Source organism: Choloepus didactylus, chromosome X (genome assembly GCF_015220235.1).
Source record: "Choloepus didactylus isolate mChoDid1 chromosome X, mChoDid1.pri, whole genome shotgun sequence".
NCBI classification, from domain to species: domain Eukaryota; kingdom Metazoa; phylum Chordata; class Mammalia; order Pilosa; family Megalonychidae; genus Choloepus; species Choloepus didactylus.
The window spans coordinates 83,154,270-83,172,983 of NC_051334.1; the positions used below are offsets into that span (position 1 = coordinate 83,154,270).

The following is an 18,714-nucleotide window of genomic DNA, read 5'->3' on the forward strand; positions in this document are numbered from 1 at the left end:
ACATTCTGTCCTAAGTAAACAATCATTGGTTCCCTGTACAGTGATGTATTTATGTATTCAGCACCATTGCCACTATCTATATAAGGACATCTCCATTTCTTCCACAAAGACAGAGGAAGAGTCAAAGAAGGCAGAGAGGCAAAAGAAAAAGAAAAGGGAAAGGGAGAGAGAAAACAAACAAAACAACCCCCAAAACATTATAGCTAAAAAGTGACAAAAGGAAAGATAGCATTAAACTAAAGTAGAATAAAGAGTCAGAAAACATCACCAATGCCAGGAGTCCCATACCCTTCCCCTATTCCCCACCCTCCCATAAGCATTTAGCTTTGGTATATTGCCTTCGTTATATTAAAGGAAGCATAATACAATGTTTCTGTTAGTTATAGTCTCTAGTTTGCATTGATTATATTTCCCCCCCAATCCCACCCTATTTTTAACACCTTGCAATGTTGACATTCATTTATTCTGCCTCATGTAAAAACATATTTGTACCTTTTATTACAATTGTTGAGAACCCTAGGTTTCCCTGAGTTATAGAGTCCCAGTCTTTATCTTTCATGTTTCGTTCTGGTGTCTGACATGGTCCTAACATTCCTCTTTCAACCATGCTCAATCAACTTTGTTCAATGTACTTACATTGCTGTGCTATCTCCCAAAACTGTTTTACAAACCTCTCACTCTTGTTTTTTCCTTTCCATCTGAAGCACTTCCTTTAGTGTTTCCTGTAGAACAGGTATCTTGTTCACAAACTCTGTCATTGTGTTTGTCAGAGAATATTTTAAGCTCTCCTTCATTTTTGAAGGATAGTTTTGCCAGATATAGGATTCTTGGTTGGTAGTTTTTCTCTCTCAGTATCTTAAATATATCACCCCACTTCCTTCTTGCCTCTATGGTTTCTATTGAGAAATCCGCACGTAGTCTTATCAACCTTCCTTTGTATGTGATGGATCATTTTTCTCTTGCTGCTTTCAGGATTCTCTCTTTATCTTTGACATTTGATAACCTGATTATTAAGTGTCTTGGCATAGGTCTATTCAGATCTATTCTGTTTGGGGTGTGCTGCACTTCTTGGATCATAATTTTAAGTCTTTCATAAGAGATGGGAAATTTTCATTGGTTATTTCCTCTATTATTGCTTCTGCCCCTTTTCCCTTCTCTTCTCCTTCTGGGACACCAATGACATGTACATTCTTGCTTTTTGTTTTGTCCTTAAGTTCCTGGAGACACTGCTTATATTTTTCCATTCTTTTTCCTATGTGTTCTTTTGTGTGTAGGCTTTCTGGTGCCTTGTTCCCCAGTTCCTGAGTGTTTTCTTCTGCCTCTTGAGATCTGCTGTTTTATGTTTCCATTGTGTCTTTCATCTCTTGTGTTGTGCCTTTCATTTCCATAGATTCTGCCAGTTGGTTTCTCAAACTTTCAATTTCTACCTTATGTACACCCAGTGTTTTCATTATATGGTTCAGCTCTTTCATCATATCATCCCTAAACTTTTTCAATTGACTTATTAGTTGTTTCAATTCCTGTATCTCAGTTGAAATGTAAGTTTGTTCCTTTGACTGGGCCATGACTTCATTTTTCTTAGTGTAGGTTGTAGTTTTCTGTTATCTAGGCATGGTTTCCTTGGTTATCCCAATCAGGTTTTCCCAGACCATAATGGGCTCAGGTCCCAGAAGGAAGAAATATTCAGTATCCAGTTTCCCTGAGGGTGTGTCTTAGAAAATTGGTACATCCTGTGATGCCTCAGGTCACTGTGCTTTTCTGCCCAGCAGGTGGTGCCTGTCAGCCTGTAATTCCAGACTGGTGTAAGGAGGTGTGGCCCGTGGCTGTTTTCCCCCAGGCTCTGGGGTCTGATTCTGAAATGAAGACAGGTAGTAGAGCTGGGCCCCACCTCTTTCCTCTTAGAGAAGATAGACCCTGTAGGGAGAGGTCATTAGCATTTGAATGGTCTCTCTCTGCCTGTGCTATCTCCACCCTTGCCTGGGTCAGAGCACTGGGAACTGAAAATGGCTGAGGCTTTCTCCACTGAGCTGAAACAGGGACAGAAAGTCCCCTTCAGGCCTAGTCCATGGCAACCCTCTGGCTCTCCAAGGTCAGTCATCACCCAAAGCCTCTGTCTGCTTGTTGGGGAGTTATAGCTCATAGTGAGCAGTTCACACTCGCTGACTAAAACCCCAGTTGGAGCTCTGCTGAGCTATATTCACTTGCTGGGAGAGAGCTTCTCTCTAGCACCATGAGGCTTTCCAGCTCGGGGTGTGGGAGTAGGGGTCTCCCGGCTTGGATCTGCAGTTTTTACTTACAGATTTTATGCTGTGATCTTGGGCATTCCTCCCAATTCAAGTTGGTGTATGATGAATGGATGGTCACATTTGTTCCCCCACAATTATTCCTGATTATTTACTAGTTGTTCCTGGTTTTGTATTAGTTGTTCCAGGGGGACTAACTAGCTTTCACTCCTCTCTGTACCACCACCTTAGACCCTCTCTATAGTTTTCTGTTTTAATTGAATACGTTTTAATATACTTTAAAATTTTTTTTCTATTTTTATTAGAAAAATTGTGGCTTTACAGAACAATCACGCACAAAATACAGGATTCTTATTACCACTCTATTATTAACACCTTGCATTGGTGTGTTACATATATTAAAATTAATGAAAGCTCATTTTTATAACTGTACTATTAACTATATTCCGTGGTTGAACTTAGGGTACACTGTGTGTGAAGTTTCATGGACTTTTAAAAAAATATTTTAGTCTAGTACCATATATACCATGTATCCAAGCTAAAATTTTCCCCTTTTAACCACATTCAAATATGTAATTCAGTGTTGCTAATTATGTTCACAATGTGCTACCATTACAGGCATCCAAATAGAAAGTCTATACATTTAAAGCCTTAACCCCCTATTCCTGACCCCTATCCCACCCCCCCCCCCAGTAACCTATATTCTAGATTCTAAATCTATGAGTTTGGTTATTCTAATTATTTCATATGAGTGAAATTATACAATATTTGTCTTTTTTGTATCTGGCTTATTTCATGCAACATGATGTCCTCAAGGTTCATCCATGTTGTTGCATGCATCAGAACTTCAATCTTTTTGCAGCTTAATAATATTACATCATATGTATATACCACATCGGTTGATGGACACTTGGGTTGCCTTCATCTTTTGGCAATTGTGAATAACACTGCTCCAAAGGTTGGTGTGTAAATATCTGTTCAAGGCCCTACATTAAATTCTTCTGTGTATATTCCTAGCAGCGGGATTGCTGGGTCATATGGTAATTTTATATTTACATTCTGAGGAATTGCCAAACTGTCTTCCATAATAGCTGCACCATTTTACATTGCCACCAGCAATGAATGAGTGTTATTTCTATATATCCTCTCCAACACTAGTAATTTTCTGTTTTTTTTTAATAGTAGCCATGCTAGTGGGTATGAAATCATATCTCATTGTGGTTTTGATTTGCATTTACCTGATAGATAGTGATGTTGAGCATCTTTTCATGTGTTTGTTAGACATTTGTATATCTTTTTGGAGAAATGTCTAGTCAAGTCTTCTGACCATTTTTAATTGGGTTGTTTGACTTTTTATTGAGTTATGGGATTTCTTTATATATTCTGCATGTTAAACCCTTATCAGATATGTGGTTTCCAAATATTTTCTCCTATTGAGTAGGCTGTGTGTTCACTTTTGTGACAAAGTTCTTTAATGCCCAAAAGTTTTTAATAATGAGGAGATCCCATTTATCCATTTTTTCTTTCATTGCTTGTGCTTTGGGTGTAAAGTATAAGAAACCATTGCCTAAGCCAATATCCTGGAGATGCTTCCCTACATTTTCTTCTTGGAGTTTTATAGTCCCGGCTCTTATATTTAGGTCTTTGATCCATTTGAGATTATTTTTATATGGTGTGAGATCAGGGTCCTCTTTCATTTTTTGCATATGGATTTCCAGCTCTCCCAGCACCATTTGTTAAAGAGACTATTCTTTTCCAATTGAGTGGACTTGGCAGCCTTGTCAAAAATCAATAGGGGTGTAAGGTGTGGGATTTAGTTTGTCCCCTAGGGCAGCTAGTAAATAGCCAGGAACTGTGTGAAAGAACTGTTTGGGGGACTTCCATGAGTAGATGCCCATTGTACACCAGCTTGGAACCAGTGGAAGGGCTGAGATCACAGGACAGAACTGTAAGTAAATTCTTCCTCCCTGTGGAGGCTGGTGCCCTCCCCCACTGGCACAGGAGGCTGACTCAGAGTCTTTCTCCAGTGGGAAACAGAAGCCCCCTATACTAGGAGCAAGGGAAAGAGAGCTCAATCAAGCAACAGTTGCTGATTCGATTAACAAATTTGGACTGCTGAATACCAGCTTCAAGCACAGATGAATCTACAACACAAACAAGAAAATAACCTTGAGATCTTTATCAGCCCCATCCCCAAGAGGGAGGAGGCAGGGCTGACAAAAATAAACAAAAACAAAACAAAGGTTTCTGGAGTTGGCTGAGCTCAGAATGCTTGTAAAGGGATGTGCCCCAAGCAAAGGGGCACATAGAGTCAGGTACCAACTCTGGCTCTTCATTGGTGTACACAGGGGGCTGGGGACTGGCTCTGAGAAGGACTTTTCTTTTTATCCATTTAAAAAAGTAGCAGACATTCTCAGTTTTCAGGCCTGCCCCAGGCAAGGATGGAATTAAGGAATTACTGGGAGACAAAGTAATAAGATGGTGGAGATAGTTCCCTAAATGGCATAACTTCTTTAAGAAAAGGAGGGAGCAGGGTCCAGCACAACTGATGGCTTTCATTCAGAGAATTCAGAACCTAGGGCCTGGGATATCAGTAGCAAGTTCAAACAAAATAAAGCAGAGCCCAGCCTGCCTCAAATACAGTCCTGGCAGGGAGGAAAGGGGAGCTTCTTGAGAGACCTGTACTATTTTCAGCCTGCAGGAATCAGGGAGTTGAAGAGTGGCTCCTCCCCTTGCCCTACCCCCCCAAAGACACATAGGCAAGGCCAACAAAAGCTGAGATGGTTATTTAGAGAATTAAGACCCCAGGAGTTGGAAAACAGAAACAGTTTAAGTCTACCTTCAGCCTCAGCCTCTGCCTCAATCACATCCCTGGCAGAGACAGGGGTCTTGGAGAACTAAAGACACAGTAATACTTTACACCTGTGGGGAGCAGAGGGTTGACAAGTGCTATTTGCTGGACAGGACAGGAAAAGCACTGAATTAAGAGGCTTCACAGAAAGACCCTTGCTGGGTCTCATTGCCATGGAAACTTGATACTGATTGCAACTCCGTTGTGAATCCTGAGTCTCTTGTCTGGGAAAATCTGACTGAGGTTGGTCCTATATGGGGAGAGCCTCCACCCAGAACCAGACCTCTAGGTAAAAGTTACTAGAAGTAATGAAAGTAGTGTTAAAAATATAGAGAGGCAAAAAATAAAATAAAATAAAATAAAATAAAACAAAAAGTGACTCAGCATTCCCTGAGGAGGAGGAGGGATGAGATAGCTTTTTCTAGGGAGAGAAACAACTGCAAACCCACAAAAAGTGCAATTTCAAAAAATGTTGATATACACAGGGAAAAAATCAGAAAAATAAGAACTGAAAAATTCTGATCAGTTAAATAGAGGCTATGCTAAACATCTAGAATAAGTTGAACTGAATATCAGGCAACAGAGAACAAAGTCAATGAACAAGAAAACCATAGGCAAAAAACAGAAAATGACCTCCAAAATAAACTCATCAAAAAAAATCAGATGCCTAGACACCAGAAAAAATCGTGAGTCATACTAGGAAACACGAAGATATGACCCAGTCAAGGGAATAAACTAACACTTCAATTGATATACAGAGGCTGATACAACTAATTAAATATGTTAAATCTTCTAAATCAATTCAACAAGTTGAAGTAAAATGTGGCAAGGAGGTGAAGGATATAAAGAAGACACTGGCCGAACATAAAGAAGAACTCAAAGGCAGACTCCAGCCACATGCCTTCTCAGCTGACTGAGGTGTTTCAGACACCATCGACCATTCTTCTGTGAAGGTATCCTCTTGATGATGCCTTAATTTGGACATTTTCATGGCCTTCAGACTAAATTTGTAACCTAATAAACCCCCTTTATAAAAGCCAATCCATTTCTGATATTTTGCATAGTGGCAGTCCTAGCAAACTGGAACATATGGTTATAATCACAATTTGTCCACTCACCTGTTGATGAGCATTGAGGTTATTCATAATTTTAGGCTCTTAGAAATAAAGCTATCAACAACAACAAATCAATAGGCCATAGATATGAGAGTCAATATCTTAACTCTCAATTCAATTTCATCGATTGGTATATTTATCCTTGTGCCACTACCAGGCAGTTTTGACCACTAAAGCTTTGTAATATACTTTAAAGTCAGGAAGTGTGAGTCCTCCAACTTCATTCTTCTTTTTCAAGATGTTTTTGGCTATTCGTGGCCCCTTATCCTTCCAAATGAATTTGATAATTGGCTTTTCCATTTCTCCAAAGTAGGCTGTTGGAATTTTGATTAGGATTGTGTTAAATCTGTAAAACATTTTGTGTAGAATTGACATCTTAATGATATTTAGTCTTCCAATCCATGAACACAGAATGTCCTTCCATTCATTAGGTCTTCTTTGATTTCTTTTAGCAATGTTTGATAGTTTTCTGTATACAAGTCCTTTATATCCTTGGTTAAATTTATTCCTAGATATTTCTTTTAGTTGTTATTGTAATTGGAATTTTTTTCTTGATTCCCTCTTCAGACTGCTCATTACTAGTGTATAGGAACACTACTGAATTTTGTGTGTTTATCTTGGACCCCACCCCCCCACTGCTGAATTCATTCATTAGCTCTAGCAGCTTTGTTGTAGATTTTTCAGGACTTTCTAAATACAGGATCACGTCATCTGCAAATAGTGAAAGTTTTATTTCTTCCTTTCCAATTTGGATGCCTTTTATTTCTTTTCCTTGCCTAACTGCTCTGGCTAGAACTTTCAGTACAATGTAGAATAACAGTGGTGATAGTGGGCATCCCTGTCTTGTTCCAGATCTTAGTGGGAAAGCTTTCATTCTTTAATCATTGAGTATGATGTTAGCTGTGGGTTTTTCCTATATGACAGTTATAATGTTGAGGAAGTTCTATTTTAGTCATCATGTTCCAAGTATTTTTGTCAAGAAGGGGTGTTGGATTTTGTCAAATGCCTTTTCTGTGTCAATGGAGATGATCATGTGGGTTTTTTCCTTCATTATGTTAATGTGGTGTATAACATTAATTGATTTTCTTATGTTGAATCACTCTTGCATACCTGGAATAAATCCACTGGATCAGAATGTATAATTCTTTTGATGTACTATTGGAGTTGGTTTGCAAGTATTTTGTTGATGATTTTTGCATCTATATTCATAGGAGAAATTGGTCTGTAAGTTTCTTTTCTTGTAGTATCTTTATGTGTCTTTGGCACCAGGGTGATGTTGGGCTCAGAATGAGTTAGGTAGTGTTTCATCTGTTCAGTTTTTTGGAAGAGTTTGATCAGGATTGGTATTAATTCTTCTTGAAATTAAGAGACGTTTTTGATGACTAATTCAATCTCTTTTTTTGTAATTGTTCTGTTGAGGTCTTCTATTTCTTCTAGAGTTATTGTAGGTTGTGTGTTTCTAGGAATTTGTCCATTTCATCCAGGTTGTGTATAACCTACTAATTTGAAAAGATACCAATGTAGCTTCAATTGTATACATGTTCGCTCCTCCCATATACCTCTGTTTCCCCTCTTTATGTTGTTTTTATCCCACTTTTCCCCTTTATATTTTGTACATCCATTATCATGAAATATACCTTTTTCTTGTTCAATTGTATCCTGATTCTTAGAGGAATTAAAGAAAATAGTTGTATTTTGAGAATAAGTTACTATTGGGATTTGCATTTAGCCTTTTACATACCCTTACTGATGATCTTCATTTCTTTGCAGTACTCCAAGCCACTCTCTCCTGTCTTTTCCTTTCAACCTGCAGAACTCCGTTTAGTGAATTTTGTATGGCAGGTCTTTTGTTGATGAACTCTCAGTTTCTGTTTATCTGTGAATATTTTAAACTTGCCCTCGTTTTCTAAGGACAGTTTTACCAGACAAATAGTTTTTGGTTGGCAATTTTTCTCTTTCAGCACCTTAAATATATCATACCACTTCTTCCTTAACTTCATGGTTTCTGATGAGAAATCAGCACTTAGTCTTATTGAGGATTCCCAGTATGTGACAAATCAATTTTCTCTTGCTGCTTCCAGAATTCTCTCTTTATCTTTGGCATCTGACATTCTGATTAGTATGTGTCTTGGAGTGAGTTTATTAGGATTTTTGGAGTATGTTTATCTTCTTGGGTATGTATAGTTATGTCTTTCATAAGAGTTTGGAAGTTTTTGGCCATTATTTTCTCAAATATTCTTTCTGCCCATTTTCTATACTCTTCTCCTGCTGGGACACCATGACATGTATGTTTGTGCACTTAGTGCTGTCACTCAAATCCCTGAAACATAAATTATAGGAATGAAAGGCACAGTGGTAGAGATTAAAAATATACTAGAGGCATACAATAGAAGATTTGAACAGGCAGAATAAAGAATCAGCAAACTAGAAGACAGAACATTAAAAAGTATAGTCAGAAGAACAGATAGAGAAAAGAAAAGAAAAATTGAGCAGTGTTTCAGGGATTTGAGTGACAGCCTGAAGCATACAAATGTATGCATCATGGGTGTACCAGAAGGAGAAGAGAAGGGGAAAAGTGCAGAAAGAATATTTGAAGAAATAATGGTATCTTTTCAAATACCTATCACATGGCAGGCACTGTGCTAGAGGATGGTACTAACATTTGAACAAGGCATAATCCCTTCCCTCAAGGAGTGTACAGTCTAATGTGGGAGATAGACAATAGGCTATTACAACACAGAATAAAAGTGCTCTCATGGGGGTGTTAAGGTAGCATCTAGAAGGGACACATAGCTCAGCTATGGGGATCAGTAAGTGATACCTTGATTAAGTGATATAGAAGCTCAATCTTGATGGATACATATAATATATCAGTTGAAGAGAGCTGGGTTGAAGGAGGTGGTAGGTTGAGGAAGAAGCATCCTAGTCATGGGAAACAGCAGGGACATGTTTTAGGGACTAAAAGAAATACAGTGTGACTCAAATATACAGTGTGGGGATAGGAGAGTCATAAAGGAAGCTTCAGAGTTGAGAATTATGAGATAGAAGCCTGGAGGGATGAGTAGGGGACAGATCATGAAAGAGCTTGTAAAGTGTGTTATGAAGTTCAGACTAGGCTGCGGCCAATGGAAGAGACATTAAACTTATATAAGTCTTTGATCATTCTAGCTACAATGTGGAGAATAGACTTAAGAGGGGCAAGACTGGAGGCTTGGAGATGAGAGCCTATTATAGTAATACAGGTGAGTTCATGGTAATCAGGACAGAGAAAAGCGCACAGCTTCCAGAGATACTTAGGAAGTATAATCAACATGACTTCTTGATTAATTAGGTATGAGGGGTGAAGGAGAGGGAGCAAGGCAGGAAATGGATTTTTTTGAGGTGAAGGTGAGAAGCACAGGTCTGGAGCTCAGGAAAGAGTTTTAAGCTGGGGACACTTAATAGTATTTACCAGCATATATACACTCTGTCCAAGAAATGGATAAATGCCATAAGGAATGAGTAGATTTATGTGATGGGCAGGAAAATCCTAGCCAATTTGGAATGGCAGTGTTTTAAGGAGAGTTTTGATGGTAGGGGGAGGGAAGGAGGATGTAGGAGGTATGAGAGAAGCATGTAAAAAGGGTTTTGTTTTACTTTAATTTTTAAATTTAAATTTAAATTCAGTAAAATTGACTTTTGTTTGCTGTAAAGTTCTGAGTTTTTACACATGCATAGATTCTTATAACCACCACTACAGACAGAATGCAGAATCTCTCCTACCCGTATAAGGCAATCACTGATCTGTTTTCTCTCCCTGTATCTTTGTCTTTTCAAAAATGTCATATAAATGGAATAATTTAGTATGCAGTCTTTTGAGACTGGGTTCTTTCACTTAGCATAATGAAAGAGATTTCACCTATGTAGTTGTATCAATAGTTCATTCCTTTTAATTGCTGAATAGTAAACTATTGTATGGATGTACTACAGTTTGTTTGTCCATTCACCCACTGAAGAACATTGGTTTTGTTTTCTAGTTTAAGGCTATTATGAATAGAACTGATATAAATATTTATATACAAATTTTTTTGTAAACAAAGTTCTTCCTTTCTCTGTATGGCATTACTGAGTCATATGGTAAGGAACTGCCAAGCTTTTTATCAGTGTGTCTGTACTATATTTGTATTCCCACCAGAAATTTATGAGAGTTTTTGTTCTGCATCTTTGTCAGCACATTGTTTTGCCACTACTTTTTTTTTTTTTTTTAATCATCATTTTATTGAGATTTATTCACATACCACGCAGTCATACAAAACAAATTGTACTTTCGATTGTTTACAGTACCATTACATAGTTGTACATTCATCACCTAAATCAATCCCTGACACCTTCATTAGCACATGCACAAAAATAACAAGAATAATAATTAGAGTGAAAAAGAGCAATTGAAGTAAAAAAGAACACTAGGTACCTTTGTCTGTTTGTTTGCTTCCCCTACTTTTCTACACATCCATCCATAAACTAGACAAAGTGGAGTTTGGTCCTTATGGCATTCCCAATCCCACTGTCACCCCTCATAAGCTACATTTTTATACAACTGTCTTCGAGATTCATGGGTTCTGGGTTGTAGTTTAATAGTTTCAGGTATCCACCACCAGCTACCCCAATTCTTTAGAACCTAAAAAAGGTTGTCTAAAGTGTGCGTAAGAGTGCCCACCAGAGTGATCTCTCGGCTCGTTTTGGAATCTCTGTGCCACTGAAGCTTATTTCATTTCCTTTCACATCCCCCTTTTGGTCAAGAAGATGTTCTCCATCCCACGATGCCGGGTCTACATTCCTCCCCGGGAGTCATATTCCACGTTGCCAGGGAGATTCACTTCCCTGGGTGTCTGATCCCACGTAGGGGGGAGGGCAGTGATTTCACCTTTCAAGTTGCCTTAGCCAGAGAGAGAGGGCCACATCTGAGCAACAAAGAGGCATTCAGGAGGAGACTCTTAGGCACAAATACAGGGAGGCCTAGCCTCTCCTTTGCAGCAAACCGTCTTCCCAAGGGTAAAACTTATGGTAGAGGGCTCAACCCATCAAACCACCAGTCCCCTATGTCTGTGGTCATGTTAGCAACCATGGAGGTGGGGTAGGCGAATACCCCTGCATTCTCCACAGGCTCCTCAAGGGGGCACTACATCTTTTTTTTTTTTTTTTCCTTGTTTGTCTTTTTTCTTTTTTTTAACTTTCCCTTCTTTTTTCAAATCAACTGTATGAAAAAAAAAGTTAAAAAGAAAACAAACATACAATAAAAGAACATTTCAAAGAGACCATAGCAAGGGAGTAAGAAAAAGACAACTAACCTAAGATAACTGCTTAACTTCCAACATGTTCCTACTTTACCCCAAGAAAGTTACATAATATAGCAACATTTCAGTGAACTTGTTCCTACTACATCCATCAGAAATTAACAGACCATAGTCATTTCTGGGCATCCCCAGAACGTTAAATAGCTTATCTGTTCTTCTTGGATTATTGTTCCCCCTTCCTTAATTGCTCTCTACTGCTAGTTCCCCTACATTCTACATTATAAACCATTTGTTTTACATTTTTCAAAGTTCACATTAGTGGTAGCATATAATATTTCTCTTTTTGTGCCTGGCTTATTTCGCTCAGCATTATGTCTTCAAGGATCATCCATGTTGTCATATGTTTCACCAGATCGTTCCTTCTTACTGCCGCGTAGTATTCCATCGTGTGTATATACCACATTTTATTTATCCACTCATCTGTTGAAGGACATTTGGGTTGTTTCCATCTCTTGGCAATTGTGAATAATGCTGCTATGAACATTGGCGTGCAGATATCTGTTCGTGTCACTGCTTTCCGATCTTCCGGGTATATACCGAGAAGTGCAATCGCTGGATCGAATGGTAGCTCTATATCTAGTTTTCTAAGGAACTGCCAGACTGACTTCCAGAGTGGCTGAACCATTATACAGTCCCACCAACAATGAATAAGAGTTCCAATTTCTCCACATCCCCTCCAGCATTTGTAGTTTCCTGTTTGTTTAATGGCAGCCATTCTAACCGGTGTTAGATGGTATCTCATTGTGGTCTTAATTTGCATCTCTCTAATAGCTAGTGAAGCTGAACATTTTTTCATGTGTTTCTTGGCCATTTGTATTTCCTCTTCAGAGAACTGTCTTTTCATATCTTTTGCCCATTTTATAATTGGGCTGTCTGTACTATTGTCATTGAGTTGTAGGATTTCTTTGTATATGCAAGGTATCAGTCTTTTGTCAGATACATGGTTTCCAAAAATTTTTTCCCATTGAGTTGGCTGCCTCTTTACCTTTTTGAGAAATTCCTTTGAGGTGCAGAAACTTCTAAGCTTGAGGAGTTCCCATTTATCTATTTTCTCTTTTGTTGCTTGTGCTTTGGGTGTAAAGTCTAGGAAGTGGCCTCCTAATACAAGGTCTTGAAGATGTTTTCCTACATTATCTTCTAGGAGTTTTATGGTACTTTCTTTTATATTGAGATCTTTGGTCCATTTTGAGTTAATTTTTGTGTAGGGGGTGAGGTAGGGGTCCTCTTTCATTCTTTTGGATATGGATATCCAACTCTCCCAGCCCCATTTGTTGAAAAGACCATTATGGCTCAGTTCGGTGACTTTGGGGGCCTTATCAAAGATCAGTCGGCCATAGATCTGAGGGTCTATCTCTGAATTCTCAATTCGATTCCATTGATCTATATGTCTATCTTTGTGCCAGTACCATGCTGTTTTGGCAACTGTGGCTTTATAATAAGCTTCAAAGTCAGGGAGTGTAAGTCCTCCCACTTCGTTTTTCTTTTTTAGAGTGTCTTTAGCAATTCGAGGCATCTTCCCTTTCCAAATAAATTTGATAACTAGCTTTTCCAAGTCTGCAAAGTAGGTTGTTGGAATTTTGATTGGGATTGCATTGAATCTGTAGATGAGTTTGGGTAGAATTGACATCTTAATGACATTTAGCCTTCCTATCCATGAACATGGAATATTTTTCCATCTTTTAAGGTCCCCTTCTATTTCTTTTAGTAGAGTTATGTAGTTTTCTTTGTATAGGTCTTTTACATCTTTGGTTAAGTTTATTCCTAGGTACTTGATTTTTTAGTTGCTATTGAAAATGGTATCTTTTTCTTGAGTGTCTCTTCAGTTTGTTCATTTCTAGCATATAGAAACATTACTGACTTATGTGCATTAATCTTGTATCCCGCTACTTTGCTAAATTTGTTTATTAGCTCTAGTAGGTGTATCGTTGATTTCTCAGGGTTTTCTAGATATAAGATCATATCATCTGCAAACAATGACAGTTTTACTTCTTCTTTTCCAATTTGGATGCCTTTTATTTCTTTGTCTTGCCGGATTGCCCTGGCTAGCACTTCCAGCACAATGTTGAATAACAGTGGTGACAGCGGGCATCCTTGTCTTGTTCCTGATCTTAGAGGGAAGGCTTTCAGTCTCTCACCATTGAGTACTATGCTGGCTGTGGGTTTTTCATATATGCTCTTTATCATGTTGAGGAAGTTTCCTTCAATTCCTACCTTTTGAAGTGTTTTTATCAAAAAGGGATGTTGGATTTTGTCAAATGCTTTTTCAGCATCTATTGAGATGATCAATTGATTTTTCCCTTTTGAGTTTTTAATGTGTTGTAATACATTGATTGTTTTTCTTATGTTGAACCATCCTTGCATGCCTGGAATGAACCCCACTTGGTCATGGTGTATGATTTTTTTAATGTGTCTTTGGATTCGATTTGCAAGTATTTTGTTGAGGATTTTTGCATCTATATTCATTAGGGAGATTGGCCGGTAGTTTTCCTTTTTTGTAGCATCTTTGCCTGGTTTTGGTATTAGATTGATGTTAGCTTCATAAAATGAGTTAGGTAGTGTTCCATTTTTTTCAATGTTTTGAAAGAGTTTGAGTAAGATTGGTGTCAGTTCTTTCTGGAAAGTTTGGTAGAATTCCCCTGTGAAGCCATCTGGCCCTGGGCATTTATTTGTGGGAAGATTTTTGATGACTGATTGGATCTCTTTGCTTGTGATGGGTTGGTTGAGGTCTTCTATTTCTTCTCTGGTCAGTCTAGGTTGTTCATATGTTTCCAGGAAATTGTCCATTTCTTCTACATTATCCAGTTTGTTGCCATACAGTTGTTCATAATATCCTCTTATAATTTTTTTAATTTCTTCAGGATCTGCAGTTATGTCACCTTTTCATTCATTATTTTGTTTATATGGGTCTTCTCTCTTTTTGATTTTGTCAGTCTAGCTAGGGGCTTGTCAATCTTGTTGATCTTCTCAAAGAACCAACTTTTGGTGATATTTATCCTTTCTATTGTTTTTTTGTTCTCTATGTCATTTATTTCTGCTTTAATCCTTGTTATTTCTTTTCTTGTACTTGGTTTAGGATTGGTTTGCTGTTCATTTTCTAGCTTCTTCAGTTGATCCATTAGTTCTTTGATTTTGGCTCTTTCTTCCTTTTTAATATATGCGTTTAGTGCTATAAATTTCCCCCTTAGTACTGCTTTTGCTGCATCCCATAGGTTTTGGTATGTTGTGTTCTCATTTTCATTCGTCTCTATATATTTAGCAATTTCTCTTGCTATTTCTTCTTTAACCCACTGATTGTTTAGGAGTGTGTTGTTTAACCTCCAGGTATTTGTGAATTTTCTAAGTCTCTGATGGTTATTGACTTCTAATTGTATTCCATTGTGGTCAGAGAATGTGCTTTGAATAATTTCAATCTTTTTAAATTTATTGAGGCTTGTTTTATGTCCCAGCATATGATCTATTCTGGAGAAAGTTCCATGAGCACTAGAAAAGTATGTGTATCCTGGTGATTTGGGATGTAATGTCCTGTAGATGTCTGTTAAATCTAATTCATTTATCAGATTGTTTAGGTTTTCAATTTCCTTATTGGTCTTCTGTCTGGTTGATCTATCTATAGGAGAGAGTGATGTGTTGAAGTCTCCCACAATTATTGTGGAAACATCAATTGCTTCCTTTAGTTTTGCCAATGTTTCTCTCATGTATTTTGTGGCACCTTGATTGGGTGCATAGACATTTACGATTGTTATTTCTTCTTGCTGAATTGCCCCTTTTATTAGTATGTAGTGGCCTTCTTTGTCTCTCAAAACATCCCTGCATTTGAAGTCTATTTTATCTGAGATTAATATTGCTACACCTGCTTTCTTTTGGCTGTAGCTTGCATGAAATATTTTTTTCCATCCTTTCACTTTCAGTTTCTTTGTGTCCCTGTGTCTAAGATGAGTCTCTTGTATGCAACATATTGATGGTTCATTTTTTTTGATCCATTCTGCGAATCTATATCTTTTAATTGGGGAGTTTAATCCATTTACATTCAACGTTAAAACCGTGAAGGCATTTCTTGAATCGGCCATCTTATCCTTTGGATTATGTTTGCCATATTTTTCCCTCTCTCTATTAATATCCTTTATTGTACCCATACCGAATCTCTTTAGTACTGAACCTTTCTCCAAGTCTCTCTGTCCTGTCTTTGTTTCTCTGTCTGTAGGGCTCCCTTTAGTATCTCCAGTAGGGCAGGTCTCTTGTTAGCAAATTCTCTCAGCATTTCTTTGTCTGTGAAAAATTTAAGCTCTCCCTCAAATTTGAAGGAGAGCTTTGCTGGATAAAGTATTCTTGGCTGGAAATTCCTCTCACTCAGAATTTTAAATATATCGTGCCACTGCCTTCTCGCCTCCATGGTGGCTGCTGAGTAGTCACTACTTAGTCTTATGCTGTTTCCTTTGTATGTGGTGAATTGCTTTTCTCTTGCTGCTTTCAGAACTTGCTCCTTCTCTTCTGTGTTTGACAGTGTGATCAGTATATGTCTCGGAGTGGGTTTTTTTGGATTTATTCTATTTGGAGTTCGCTGAGCATTTATGATTTGTGTATTTATGTTGTTTAGAAGATTTGGGAAGTTTTCCCCAACAATTTCTTTGAATACTCTTCCTAGACCTTTACCCTTTTCTTCCCCTTCTGGGACACCAATGAGTCTTATATTCGGACGTTTCATATTATCTATCATATCCCTGAGGTCCATTTCGAGTTTTTCAATTTTTTTCCCCATTCTTTCTTTTATGCTTTCATTTTCCATTCTGTCATCTTCCAGGTCACTGATTCGTTGTTCAACTTCCTCTAGTCTTGTACTATGAGTGTCCAGAATATTTTTAATTTGGTGAACAGTTTCTTTAATTTCCATAAGATCATCCATTTTTTTATTTAGTCTTGCAATGTCTTCTTTATGCTCTTCTAGGGTCTTCTTGATTTCCTTCATATCCCGTACTATGGTCTCATTGTTCATCTTTAGTTCTTTGAGTAGCTGCTCTAGGTGTGTCTCTTCTGGTCTTTTGATTTGGGTGCTTGGGCTTGGGTTATCCATATCGTCTGGTTTTTTCATATGCTTTATAATTTTCTGTTGTTTTTGGCCTCGTGGCATTTGCTGAACTTGATAGGGTTCTTTTAGGGTTTGTAGACCAGTTGAAGTCCTTATCTCTAATTTATCAGATCTACAGCTTCGTGGAGTACACTTTCTCTAACTAACCAGCAGGTGGCGTCCACGAGCCACCTGTTCTCCACAAGCCAGATCTCCCCTGCTTAGCCTTTTTGGTGAGTGGGGGAGTGAGTCTTGTGGGGCCCAATTGGTGTACCAAGCTTGCGTGTGTAGTTGGTGTTGCCTGCCCTGTATGTGGGGCGTGTTTCTGGGCAGTCAGGGAGGGGGGGGTGGCCCTAACAATCAAATCTCCCTGATGATCCTAGAGTTTTAAAGCTACTGCAATAGTCTAATCCTTCAGTTCAGTCCTGCCACAGTTTGTCTCTGCCACTGACCCACAAGTCTTTGGTATTGGCGTATGGCTCCTGAGACTTGCAAGTGGGCCCCTCTTCCAGGCTGTGCACCCCGGGTCCTCTGTTGAGGGATGACTGTGCTATGTCACAGGTGAGTGCCGTCCCCCCAGGGCAGTTCTGGGCTGCTGGGCTGTGTTGGGAGGCTCCCAGTCTGCTCAAATGATGGCTGAATGGGGCTCTGTTAATTCACACGAGCCACTACTTTTTAAAGAGCAATTTTATTGAGATAAATTTATTGTTTTTATTTTACCCATTCTATTATTGGTATAAAAGAATCTCCTTGTGGCTTTAATTTGCATTTTCCTAAAGACTAGTGATGTTGAGCATCTTTTAATGTGTTTATTTTGGGCGTTCCTATATCTTCTTTGGTGAAGTGTCTGTTTAAGCCTTTTAACCATTTTTTATTGGGTTGTTTGTTTTCTTAATTTTGATTTCAGAGCACTTTACATGTTCTTGATACAAGTCCTTTATAAGACAGGTGTTTTGCAAATATTTTCTCTCAATTTGTGGGCTTGTCTTTTTATTCTCTTAACAGTGTTCTTTTCAGAGCAAAAGTATTTTATTTTGTTGAAGTCCAATTTGTATTTTTTTATGAATCTTACTTTAATGTCATATCTAAGAATCTTTACCTAACTCAAAGTGATTAAGATTTTCTCCTATATTTTCATCTAAGAGTTTTATAGTCTTACATTTTATATTTAGGTCTATAACCCATTTTGAATTAATTTTTGCATACAGCATAAGGTGTATCTGGCATGAGGATGTCTAGTTCCAGCACCATTTGTTGAAAAGACTCTTTTCTCCATTGAATTGCCATTACACCTTCTGTGTAATCTGCAATTTATCTTTTATTCTATTCCATTGGTTTATGTGTCTGTCCTTTTGCCCATAATTTTTTGCAGCTTTATAGTAGTTCTTAAAATTGGATAGTCGGAGTCCTCTGACTTTGTTTTCCTTTTTCAGAATTGTTTTGGCTATTCTAGCTTCTTTACTTTTCCATATAAATCTTAGAATCAGCTTGTCTATATCTACAAAAAACACCTACTAGGATTTTAATTGGGATTGTATTATATCTGTATATCAATTTTCAGATAATTGACATCTTAACTATATGGGCTCTTCTGACCCATGAACATTATATGTCTCTCCATTTATTTAGGTCTTCTTTGATCTCTTTCATCAGTGTTTTGTAGGCTTTAATGTACCAGTCCTATAAATGATTTATTAGATTTATACCTAGATATTTAATTTTGGGGGGTTATTGTGAATGGTACTGTGTTTTTTATTTTGTTTCCCAATTGTTTATTGCTAGTGTATAGAGACACAATAGATATTTGTGTGTTAATCTTGTAGCCTGTGTACATGCTAAACTCACTTCTTAGTTCTAGGAGTTTCGTGTAGTTTCTTTGGGATTTCCTATATAGAAAATCATGTCATCAGCAATTATTCTTCCTTTTCAATCAGAGTGCCTTTTATTTCTGTCTCAAGCCTTATTGCATTTCTTAGGATTTTCACTATAATATTGAATAGGAGTGATATGAGGGAAAGCTGTAGTTGAGTTAATAGAAGAAATAGCTACCAGTAAGTAGGTAAATAGTGAAGACTCATCAGGCCAGTTGAGGCTGGAGACTACAAATTTG

General features: G+C 37.9%; 1 protein-coding gene across 5 annotated transcripts in view; it reads right to left on the reverse strand.

Moving 5' to 3' along the window:
• The window catches only part of ZDHHC15 (zinc finger DHHC-type palmitoyltransferase 15), a 232,114-nt gene that overhangs the window by 30,332 nt on the left and 183,068 nt on the right, over positions 1-18,714 (reverse strand). The gene's annotated exons all lie outside the window — the stretch shown is intronic.